We start from the raw sequence: 14149 nt of genomic DNA on the forward strand, positions 1-14149 counted from the left end.
CAGTTAAAATGAGAACAGTTTTTATTGTATTTTGGCAAGCTTCCTTTAGCATTTGTGTTTTCAATTAATTTATAGATATGAACTGATTTATGAAATATAACCACAGATGTTGTTTGAAAATGATATTAGTAAATTAATAATTACATAGTACAAGCAGGCGAAGCCGCGAGTGGGTCGCTAGTAAGAGAATAAATTAAAGGTAACGTTGAAGCATAACGTACTTGACTCTAAACTCATTTATGTGGCACGGCTTTCGTGAGTGCCGATCACGAGGTCCACGCCTCCAAGCCCAACAATGTCTTCATGAATATTGTTTTAATGGAGATAGGCACGTCAAATGATGAGTGATCATAACGTTCTCCCAACACTATGTGGGGCTACGTTCGAAATAATAATTAAATAAACAAGGAAGGAAATGTTAAAGTTTTTTAAGCAATTCTGGGTACGTAAACTAGTGAAAGCACCATACATCTAATTCGGCATCACGGACTTAATATTATAAATTGTGTATTTTTAATTTAAAAAAAATGGAAGTAATAATTATTAATAATTGTCACATTTTTTAAATAGAGATAAACGTAGTAGAGTAATTGAGTAGTATAAAATACGAAAAAAAAATCAAATAGGTAATTCGCAAGATCCGACCCTAGTGCGGCTTCGCCCGTTTAATCTTGTACCAAAATTATACAAAATCCTTACATCAACTATACACATTTGTTATATATTATCCCGATGAAGATATTTGCTAAATTATTGTAAAATTTCATCTAAATCCATTCAGTAGTTTTTGCTTAAAATAGAACAAATATGCATCCTCACACTTCCTCTTCCCATTCTTTCACATTTATTATATTACTAGGAAGAATATTCACGTCTCTAATATAAGTAGGATATTAAAAAAATCGAGTGTGGTAGCGAGAATTGGGGAAGGCCTATGTCCAACGGTGGACAAAAGATGGCTGTTGATGATGATGATGATGATTAAAAAAAAGCTCAAAACAGTTTTTAATATCCGCAAAACAAATATATTCAACTCACACGATATATGAAGTAATCACAATTATTTTACCATTTCCTCGGACGCGCTGTATCAAACAAAGATTACGACAATAATTTTTACAGCTTCCCGTCTGCATATAAATTGCATCTAAACATCAAACCCCATGCATCATATTGTAAAGTGCATGAACATTAGGACGGACACACACGTTGTCTCTATAGTAAATTTACTAAATTTGAATATAATCATTCGTACATATTAAGAAAAAATATTTTAATTTAATTATTTTATAATAATCTGCTAAAACATTATTAAATTTGAGAGTTAAGATAAAGATTAAAAAAACACAGCTTCACGCACTTAGCAGGCCAGGCAGAGGGCAGCCTAGTGTTAAAATACTTCGCTCTCCAATTTCCGCCAAATTCTTGGGGCTTTGCTATTGTGGAGTGGCGGAACTGCCTCGCTACCAGAGCGAAGAAATGAAAATATTTAATATTTAATTTCCTCGAATGGGAAGCAAATCCACAACCACCACGACGACTTACCTCAAATAATAATCAATAATTTTATACATTTTATACCATATATACAGCCTATAACCACTAAAAGCTGCGTTTATAGTCCATTAAGTAACGTCGTAATTAAGACGTAGTTCTGTCAGACCGTTCGTCCGTCGACATCTCGTAAACCTCTTCTATGATCGCTTTATTACTATGCTCATTTGATTGGCTATTAGCATGACGTTACGAGATTTGCTATGCTGCATAGATGCCAATTTACTCCTCGGTTAAGATGTGGAAATGTTGGTGTAAACACTTGTCTTTATGATTTAATGTATTATAATTAAATGATTATTTTTATGTTGGGGTTTATCGTACGAAGTGGTGTCTGTTTATAAATGGAATAGGTAGTTGTGGGATCTCAATTGAGGAATTGGTTTTATTTAAATTATTAAAATAATAATAGATAAAATTTATCTTCGCTGCCAAGAAAAGCGCGGTGTTGCAACCTAACCATGAGCGTATCTAGAAATATTTTTAAGGGAGCCTTGACTTTAATTTTGAAGTAATGGTTTTGTGTAAAGATTTTTTTTTCGAGGGTGGGCCCAGACTATTATGGGATGGGCACAGCCTAACTTGGCCAAATTTCATTCACGTTTCATGTATGTACTGTCTTAATTTGAGCGGTAATCTTAAAGAAAGGAATGACTTGTCAATACGTTCTTTTTGCTCAGAAAAATTGACAATTAAAACATCAATTGCAATATAAAATTTTACAAATAGACCAATGTCTTCATACTGTACTAATAAATTTAGCACTAGACGATAAGAAAAGAAAAAAAACAAACAATTTAAGAGTAATCATATAAAAAAAGTAGTAACCTCACAATATTATATTTAAACTTGCAACTACAGTTAGATTTGCTTAAACCATTCATTTTACCATAGTACTAACAAACTTCAAAGATACATTGAAATAAATCCAGATCAGCCTATAATTTGGACAATATAGAGATATCTACGAAATGAGAATAGCGATTTCGTTTCTCTTGCTGGTGGGTGGCCTCGTGCACCAGTAATGATGGCTGGTGATCGTAATTACACCTCCAAACCGCCTAGTTCCTCATTGTTACGTCATTTGGTACACCGTGTGTGGCACATGCTGGAAGTTAAGCCAAAATCTTGCTGAGAGACATCAGTTTTTAAATCTCTCTCTCTCTCTCTCTCTCTAGAAGAGCGATTTAGGTATGCATTTTTTGTTTTCTTACTTTGTTGTTAGTTGTGGTTGTGGGTAAATAGCTTTATAAGTTAAGCATGAAATTGCATGTAAGAGGATTTTTGTTTCTTTTAGGTATGTTTTTTTATTATATTTGATTGTATATGTATATTTAAGTTGTAATTTTAAGTTAGATCTATCTCCACTTCAAAGGCTGGCAACACACCACTGGTGTTACACCACCATCAGGTGGTCATACGCTCGTTTTCTTTGTCTTATTCCATAAAAAAAATTGGGAGGTATTGCGTGTGGGCATGAAGTAAATGGAAAATTGACTAAACATTACATCAATTTACAAAAATACAGTTTGAATTATTTTTGATATCAGCTTTGATTATAAACCTACTAGATTAATTTCCATTTAATTATTACTTTAGTACAAAGAGATACATGTAAATATCTTATAAGACGTTTTTTCACAATCCCTTAATGGCAGCTTATTTTACTAAATACTGTACTTATCTTACACAATTTGTTGGCGGTTTCTTTGTATATTTCTTTAAAATATTTTTTGTTCTTTTAAGCCACGGTTTAATGACCTCTCGAAGCTTAAGCTACTGGAAGCATTATACTGTCGCTAAATAGTTATGGCTTTTGTGTTGTTTCCTTCTTAGGCTGAGATTAGTCAGTTTTGGTAATCCTCAAACAAGTGGTTATTACTTATGCTGCTATACAATTTGTAGTGGTTTGTTGTCAAACTAAGCTAGCTTTTCAAAGAAACCATCTTAGGATAACAATGAAGGTAGACCTTTAAAGTTCTAGCTTATGAGAAGAATAGGCCTGTATCTATAAATTATTAGATATATTCTGTGGTAGAGACAGTCAAGCCGCAATTTGGATGTGTTTGTATGTAAAATAGGGGAGTGTGGAGTGTGCAAAGTACCAAATACCCCAATATCTTTTGAATTATATTTACTAAAAAAAAAACAATTTCACGCTGTATACCGCATACAACAGACAGAGGAAACCTAGTGTTAGGACATTCCGTTCCTCACTTGCCGAATTTTTCGAGGCATAAAATATTGAGTGGCGGAACTAAACGCCGGGATTTGTTGCCAGAGCGAAGAAATGAAAATATGAATAAATAATAATTCATTACCTCGAATGGGGATCGAACCCACAACCGTAGAGTAACGACCGAAAAGTCATACCCTAGTCCGCGCCACGAGGGCCTCTTAAAAAATAATATTCAAATTTATATCGATAGAGTTAAAAGTTTTTGGATTTAAGAAAAATATAAGAAGAATATAACAAAATATTCTATAAAAAAGATATTGAATACGACTCTAAAATATTAATTGGACAAGCTTTGTTATAAGTTATATTAATATATTTGAGTAAGACTTCGTTCGATAAAGTCATTACCGGCTCGAGCCGTATAGACGTTGGAATAAATCACTAGGTTTTTATATGAGCGTCATCGCCCGCTGTCCCGACAGTTGCCACTTCAAAGCTGCCGACTTCGAGCAAGTGCTGGCAATGAAGAGCATAACCTTTTTATTTTTTGATATGAAATACGTTTAATTATTGTAAAAATTTAATAATCTGTAAAAGTAGTGTAAAAATATCTTTTGGGTTGCCATTACTATAAAATGGAAAATACAAATTGTAGAATTATTGCAGTTATTATTGAAATAAAATTTATTATCTATGTATGTACGAGTAGGTACGTGATGGAATCAATCATTTTTAAAATAAATATAAAATTACCTATCAAATGTATTTTATATTAATAGTATTTTTTATTATTTAATAGTAAATTATATTTTTACTATCGTTATATCAATCATAATAACAAGAAATTAGTTATTGGCTGTCAGAGGTAGAAGAATAAATTATTAAATAAAAAAGATCTTTGGCAGTGAAGGCGGTGACCTCAAAGATAGAGCCGCTTTTATGGTGCCGAAAGCTGTGAAGGCTTCATTAATGTTATATATATTATTTGATTTGTTTATCTTACCGTAGTGTAATAAATTTAGGAAGCTTACTTTAACACGCCATTAGTTATAATTGCTAGCAAATTTAAAAATGAGAAACGTGATGGTCAGAGATTTAATAGAAGAGATAGAGATAGGCAGAAGAAACCTAGTGTTAAGATTCTTCGTTCCCCCCTTTCTGCTGAATTTTCGAGACAGTGTGTGTTGAGTGGCGGAAGTGAACGCCGCGCTTTGCCTCGTTACCAGAGCGAGAAAACGAAAATATTAAAAACTTAATTTCCTCGAGTGAGAATCGAACTCACAATCTGACTTTACATAAAAAAAAATACACATAAAAATTGAATTTGAATAAAAAGATTTACCTTTCAGATAATATTCATTAGATACCTTCTGCCTGTTAATTAAATAGCTTACTCCGCTTAATTGTACCGCAACGCGATAGAGCATTGAACCTGGCCCGAATACAAGCACGAGCAAGATATCTATATATCTATATCTATCTAAAGTAGGTATAATAGAGGTAGTCCAGATTTTATTTATATATCTAATATTTTCTTTCATTTTTCTTTTCTTTCTTTATATATCTTACCTATATTTTATAAGCTACTATATACATTTTACGCAGTAGTTACATAAAATAAATCAGATTCTCCGTTTCCTGTTTTCGGCCGAATTCTGGAGGCATTGTGTCTTGAATCGCGGAACTCATCGCCTGCCTTGCCTGTACCCCAGAGCGAGTAATGTATGGAAATATAGACTTAAATAAATATTTCATTGCCTCGAGCAGGGGTCGAATTCACAACCACGACTGGCCATATATGGGTCATAATCAGAAAAGTGGACATTTTCGAATTCGTAACGTAACTGATAAGTAACAACACTGATAAAGTTTGTTACGAAACTGATGACATAAGGCATTATACACAACAAAATAACGATATTATATGAATAAAACTATTGTTTTTTTTATTTAATGAGACACAGATCAAAATTTTAAAGGTTCAATCGTTGAATTAACAGATTATAAATGTAAGAAGAAAACATAACAAAGTGAGAATATTAACAATATAATAATGCTAGTTCGTAACGTAATAAACTTATATTTCTAGTTAGAGATCACAAAGTTAATGATAAAATTAAATTCACTTTAAAATATATCAAAATTTGAGTCGTTATCATTGGAATTAAGTTTAATTCTTGTGTTTATTCCGCATATCTTCATATTTAATAGGATTGGTCTTTTTAAGACGTTCTCTATATCTAAAAAAAAAAAAGCATTTGTTTCAGCATTTGACATAGGAGCTTACGCTTACTGAAAATACAAAAATATATATCAAAAAATAAAAATCACAAAATCACAACTAATTTCAGAAAGAATAAAAATAAATTTAACTAAATCGGTTCAGCTGTTTCTGAGATTAGCGTGCACAAACACATAGACAAACAAGCAAACAAGCAAAAAAACTTAAAAATCATTATTTTTGGTTACTTTACGTTATGAAAAGTCACTAATAGTTTTTTTCATATGCCAGCAATTTTTTTTTCTTATATACATATCTTCCATATACAAGCACCGGTTCGATAAAATTTTATTATAAACATATATAAGAAAACATTGGTACCGTAATTGTGAACTAGGCTTCATATTTTCTCAATTTCGTTACGTAACGAAATATAACGAAATTGAGAATGAAGTCTGAGAAATTCTAACCTTTTTAAATATTTGCTCATAAGCCACGTGTTGCATGTGCAAGCACTGACGTTCTTTTTTGAGATTTTGTAAAAAGAAGCAAATAACATAAACAAGAAAACGAAATTATAGAATACTTACCAAAATAAAAGCCGTTTATAACCCTGAGATGTAATTTTACGCATTCCCTTTAAAACATTTGAACCCCTCAACTGCTGCGAGAACACTACTGGTTGTAGCTACGATAGCATTGACTTTTACAATTATGGTGCCACAATAAAAACTAATATTAAATACCATCCAAAATAATTGCGTTCATATTTTAATTGTACGTTACTAGCCCTGAGTAACAAAAAGACAATATTTTGGGACAAATTTACTTAATTAATATATATTATTTATTAAATAATGTATCAATAAAAGTAGTTCTATTTAATGTTATGCATAAAGTAAAGTAATATAAACATATCTGAAATCAAATAAAACCATAAACATTCGTAACAAATCAATTTTTAAAAAGTAAAGTGGTGAATGGGACACGAAAAATTGTATGGAAGCATTTTGAAAAGTTTTTTGCAACTAATAAAAAATACTATTAAAAGCCTTAATACATTTAAAATATTACAAAAATCTTTAAGTTAATAAGTAAATTTATCTTAAATGGCAAAATATTTAAATTATCTTTAAAATTGTATTTTTAAAACGCATTCAAAGTAGCGGGACAAGAAAAGACACAAAATGTGCACTTTTTCTGATTATGACCCATATACTATTACCTTTTAATACTTAATGAAGTAAATTTCCTTGATAAAGACGAAATGCAGTACAATTATTAACGTTTTGACATTTTACTGTGCGAAGCAACGTCCATGACAGGTTTTTAGTATAAAAAAAAATGTTCAACCAATGCCATATATTGCTAATTAAATAATGTTTTTCTTCATGACTCAGTCTTATCAGGGATCTCATGGCGGCGACTGGCGTCGGATAAAGGGAGTGTAATAACAAAAACTGGCGAGCGCCGTCACGTATAACAACTTCATTCGCGCTAACGAGAACCTGTTCTGGTCATCTGGGGACACGCTACAACCTTATCGGTATCCATCGGGTAAAAAAGGGTTATTGCTTTGTCCACTCTCGTAAAATACAAAATTTAAGAGTCGAAACGACGCTGCACCTAATAAATGCTGAATCGGAAAATTGAAAGCTTCCTGTTTAGTTTTTATAAGTTTTGGAAGTGTTGATGAAGAAACGGATATACGAATATATCTAAATATATAACTAAATTACAAGAGTTTAGTGAAAGGAATTAGGTACTTATGTACTGTGAATTGATATAGATATTACAAGACATTTTCGTCTGCAAATCATATGATTGTATTGAGGTTTTGCGAGTGTTTAGCTACGCTGACTGCATTGTTGGTTGCCTTTAACAGATCGTCAAACGAGCAGGTCGACAGACGGACAGTTTCAACAGAAGAGCAAGTATGCCATTGTTTGTGGGTTTCACCTTTCAGGTCGTGTCCGTGCCATTTCTACAAGGTTCTCTTTGCATCGGCCAACTTGGCCACATAATCAATTTCATGACTTCCAAGTTGGGTGCAAGTTGTGGCCTGGAGGTCAGCACTCTTGTAGCACAAAGCTTGTAGTTGCTTTACTGCTATAGAAAAGTAAGAAGTAGAATTTTATTATAACAAACTATATAAGGATTGATTTTAAAATTTCTTTTTTGTTTTCATTCTAATCTTGACCGATTTGACCTCAATAATAAATTAATATAATTGATATAATAAATAAAAAGAAACAATACAAATACTCTTATTTTAAGTCAGTAAAATACAAATAAAATGCTGTTTTCTATGTCATCAAATATACAAAATTAGTTTAATTACTTATGTTCATCCCGAAAGGTACAATTCTTTCATCCACATCCGGGACACGTGTGTCGCAGTGGGCGTTACTGCGGCCCACGCAATCTTTCTCCCACGATACAACAAAGGAGACACGTCTTTATTTTTAGGATATTAAAGAATATTATTCTATGTACACTTAAAATTTAATAAGTACTTACAAATTACCTCAATATATCCAAAGGATGCTGTACTATTATAATATTAATCAAAATCTATTGTATTTTAATTGTATACGAAACTATTTTTAATAATGCATATTTAAATATAAATGAACTTTCCACTGGTACACACATTGGTTATTTTTCTCAAAGTTTTCCTCAAAAGTTCAAGCAATAAGGAACATAATAAAATAAAAGTTCACCTAAAAAAAGAGAGAATCAGATGCTATTATTACTATTCCTTCCTTTTTTCCCAAAAGCTAAAGATTGGAAACTATAAAAAACTATAAAAGTTAGAAAAAGTGAAAAGAAAATCATATACATTAAGTCGTAGTCCAACGCTCGACGCTCGTTCCGGCCGCGCCGAGCAGCAGCTGCCCGGTGCTTTAATCAGACAACCGACCAAAGCTTGTCAAACTTAGTATTTCAAAACAAAATAAATATCTATGTATGTGTCTAGCTTTGTATAGGGTTACAAAATAAATAGCTTTGTATACAAAATAAATATCTGTGTATGTGTCTAGCTTTGTATAGGGTTACTAATTAATAGTTAAAGATCCTGAAAAACATCTTCACGTGACGTCGTGACTTCGAATTGTATGGGTTCGATTACCATGCGAGGAAATTAAATTTGTAATATTTTCGCTTTAGTGTTGAGACAAAGCGCGGTGTTAATATAGCCTCCTTAATATAGCGGAAAATGAAGAACAGAGTGCATTAATACTAGGTTCCCTCTGCCGACTCAGTTAATAAAAGTTAAAAATCCGTAGAAGAACAAACCGAAACCACTGTACATCCATATCAGAAATATAATAAAAAATATATTTCCTGGTTTTTATTAATTAAAAAACTAATAACTAAAACAAAATACAATACAAATTTCAAAAATGTTTAAATCTCAAAACGCTGATTAAATCCCGAAATGATTTATTAAACGTTTATCCAGTATATTATTAAAAGTCGTTCGTTCGAAGTTCGTTCACGCTTCATGAGTATTTCGTTAGGGTTGTAAAGTTTGAGATGATGTGTTAATAATGGTAGATAATGACTCTATCGGCGGCGGCGAGGCGGCGAGGCGAAAGGCTCGTGTAGTAATCGAGAGGCTCTTTCCTCTAAAACTGACGTATGTCCATATTCATTTAACTTAAATGGATTTTGTGTATTATATATTTATATCTTAGCGTTTTTCTATATTTATTTGATTATTGCTTGATAAAAAATCATTTGTATGTGTATCGTGCATTTTTATTATACCATTTTATAAAAAATATAGCTAGATCTAATAAAATTAGAAAATTTAATCAGATTTAATTACAGAAATCAAATAAAAGTCATACTTATAACATAATAATAATCTGCGTGACTATATATTTTTCAGGCTCAAAAAATATATATATGCTATAATATGTGATCTTATCGCTAGAAAAAATTAAAAACAAAACCAAACCAAAGTAATATAGATGGATAATACGAGTATGGCAACACTTCTTCAAATGATCTGCAGAATATATTTAAGATGATAACACCTTGGATGTTGTGCCACATATAGGTACCACATACAGAAATATATTATCAATTTTACATTTATTTTAAAAATAAATCGTTAAAAGTTACCAAAACAGCATTAAATTAACTTTTTTAACAAATGATAAATAACATGCAGTTTTAATCATAGTAATGTTTTCATTTTATCCGCAATACATTTTTAATTGGGTAGGCAGAGGGAACCTAGTGTTAAGACGCTTTCCCCATTTTCCGCTGAATTCTAGAGCAGAATACATATTTAATAAGAAAGTTGAGATTAACTCCAAAAATATACTGTAAGAGTATTTCTTTTAATCTAAGTTAAAATTACGTCGTATAATATATTTATAGAGTATATAGTGACTAGTGACTCGTACAGTGTTCCAGTAGTTAGCATGCAATACCCCAGCCCTACAAGGCCTTGTTCGCTGTAGCATAAACGAGGCTGTCATGTCAGGTAGAGCTACAAAAGCAGGATCTAAAATCCTGCTTTTGTAGCTTCTATGGACGATGTATAGCAATAATTTTATTAATATATCGTTTATATAGAATATATGTGTTTACAACTTGCGTTTGTTTTAATTTATTACAATTTTTAAGTCAAAAGGAGAGAGAAAAGAGAACACGGGAAAAATATATGGTCTTAGTGGTTTAGACGAAATCTTTTAAGTAAGATTATTAAGATTTTTTTTCTTGCCATAAAACGAACTATGCTAAATAAGAAAAATGCACTTAATTATAAACAAAATGTAATATTATAAAATTTTAATTAAGTTAACGAGAAACGCTGCCAACACATGATCGGGGTAAGTGGAGCGGGCTACAGCAGCTACTAAACTAGTAAGGCATTCAGCTGTATGAGACATTATGCAGTGAACCATGGAAGCAACTATCTTGTAAAATATGCAAGTTTCAAGGTTATTTAAAGAGATTTTAATAAATAAACTTTGAAATATAAATGTGAATGTGAAAACTATCTGTAAGATGATTGATTGATTGATTTTCGAATTATGGTGCGAGAGAAGTATAAAAAAAAGCCAGTCATATTTTATATAGAAAAGGGGTGGGGAATGCTGATATTTTTTAAAATAATACATAAACGATACCTTAAATAATATAAATATAAGACACTACACATTTGTATTTCTAAAGTGACACACGTTTCTCTAGTTTAAGTCCAGAAAGGAAAAGAGATATTAAGGAAAATATATTTATTGTATAATATTTTAATTTAACTTAAGGCACAACTCTTTAAAATGTCAGAATCGTGACAGAAGTTGTATGACAGGTAGCAGTTCTAGTTCTTGCTGTATTAACGGCGGTGATTGATCGCTGAAGGAGAAGATCGATGTTGACTACGCAGCGTATTGGAAACACCGATCGATAAAATTTATCGTGTTTTTTCATTGCATCGTATTTTTTTTGGTTCCTTGGTTCCTTCTGGGTAACCGTCAAGCGGGAGATGGATAAGGATACAGATTGTTTTATAAAATAAGTACATAGCAACTGGCTTAGATTCTTTTACATGGGCGGCATACATGTAAAATTGTAAGTTATTATTATTATTTTTTAAATATATTTTAATAAGACACTATAAATATTACATATACCAATCAAGTTTCTAAATACTAACTTATAAATATAAAATACAGATATTATTATAATAACCGAAAATTTGTGTACATCAAGGTTTAATATAACATTTAATAACATTTATTTATAAGTAGTTCATAATCGAGCTCTCTTAACTAGCATCAATGCACAAGAAGAAAATTAAAATACTTATAAGACTTTCATAGTTAACATTTATGTCTGGAACCTTCAAATGAGTTTTTTATGGAAAGAAAATGGAACATATATGCAACTTCATTTGTTTCGTTTTTTTACTTTCTGTACATTATTTGTAGGATGAAGAATTCAACGTAGTAGTCTACAAATCGGGAACAAAAATATACTTATTATACCTGAATATAGATTCCCCAAAATTAATTTCAACTCATAATCATCATTTTTATTCTAACATGTACCAATTCCATATATTCTTTTGAAAATATATAAATCTGTACATTTTTGTATCCAACAACTCGAATGAAATAAGTAATGCCTACGGCTTAGAAAAAAAACAAAATAAAATCAAAACATGTAGGCTTCCCTATGGAGATGAGGCACAAACGAACGAAAGAGATGGCAATACTTTACTTATTATTTAGAGCGAGACAGATGTTTTATCACGTGACACCTGCGTCCCGCCAAATGAAGATATCGCAGCTGGAAGAGAGCACCACAGACAGATGTAAAATAAAAGAAACTATTTTCGTTTTATTTCAGTGATGCTATCGAGAAATACAACGATATTGTTATAGGATATTCTTATAATGGGTTTGTAGTTACAATGTAGAGTTTATATTTTATTTATTTTATTTGAATATTGTACTAATAAACTCTTTTTTTGTTATAGGTATTTCGAATTTTATTTATTTAAATATAACATTTTCTTTTGCTCATTGAAGTATAGTAGTAGAATAGTATATGAGCAAATTATTAAAATAAAGACAATTATAAAATCGTGACAAAAGTGAGAGAATTTCTTAGTTATAGTAATTAAAATATTATCTGTATATAGATATTAAAAATACATATTTATCTATCCATATATCCTTGAAATTTGAAATTTAAATAGACATACAAAAAAGAACTCTTCAAAAACGGGAGCTGACAGCATGCCAGGTGAATTTAACATTAAGGTTGTCTAAAAACCATATAAAAAGAAATGATTGGATCTTACTCCCACCACAAAAGATATAAGATGGAATGTATAGTGATTTATAAGGTATATCTTTAACTTTGTTCGTGGTACGTTTCGTTTACACAGCGCTTAGCAAATGTTTATAAAACAGAAAATCAAATAGTCACATAATCCGTGTGTTGGGCAGATTTATCTTTTGAAATGGAGACATTATTCGAGTTGATTAAATATTAGAAAATACGTTAAAAAGAACCGACTTTAAAAACTAAAAGCGTAATATAATTTTATAATGATTTAATTTAGAATGCGTCTATAGAAACATGCTTTTAACGTTAATATTAATACTGTTATTAGTATGTGTCTAGATAAGGGTAGGTTGTAAATCGATTCCAAGCACTAAAAAAATATTAAATAATTATAAATATAGCTTAAAATAATAATAGTAAATTACTTTATTACTACTATTTGTAGTTTCAATTATCACTTTAAATTAAAGACTAATAAGTGCACCTGAAGTTGCTTATCACCCCTGCCATTTAGCACTAAATTAAATTTTGTTGGATTAAAAATCTTTAAGTAATCGGTGTATATATATATACAAACATTTGCGTCGTCCCAGTTAACAAAAATGCTCATAAAAAAGAACTACTGTGCCAAACTGAATGAAACTTTTATGGTACCAAATATCAGTAATAGCGAATCGAGCAATAAAAGAATCACACAAATCAGTTCAGAAACTTCGGCGTAATCTGTGTACATACATAAAAAAATATTACAACCGAATTTAAAACCTCCTTCTTTTTAAGTCGGTTAATAAGAATAGTTTACTCCATTTACCTTTGTTATTATTTTGTCTAAAACTAATTTGTGCGATAGGCTGATGTGTATTAGAATGAATGGGTATGATATTTAAACAAAATTAGTTTAAGAATTGTGAAATTGGTTAGAGATTTGAATAAGACAATTAAAAATGAAATAATAACACTAGTGGATTTTGACATTAAAATATGAGGGTAGATTGAAGTTTTTCTTTCAAAAACACACCCTAAGCTTAAAGCTTTTATTAATAAGATCTAGATAGTAATATATAACAGCCAGTAGATAAATGAGCTCCATGATTCAACACTTCAACGGCGATGTGGTGATATGAATCACAAAATTTGATAGGCGTGCCAGTACCTACTCCGCCATTGAATTTAAATTTTCAAAGAATAAATTTACATTTAATATATATACATACATGGAGTATGTTAATGTAAAACATAAAATATGAACTTTAGTTTTAAATTACGACACACTATATTATGTTAATTTGGTCCGAGTTCATTATCATTGAATTTGATAGTTCTTGCAAGTCCTAATATACTTACTAGTTACTGTTTCTATCCATACGTATCTAGACTTG

The sequence above is a fragment of the Heliconius melpomene genome, chromosome 14 (assembly GCF_056956725.1).
Source record: "Heliconius melpomene rosina isolate 202511_hmr_F chromosome 14, ASM5695672v1, whole genome shotgun sequence".
Taxonomy (NCBI): domain Eukaryota; kingdom Metazoa; phylum Arthropoda; class Insecta; order Lepidoptera; family Nymphalidae; genus Heliconius; species Heliconius melpomene.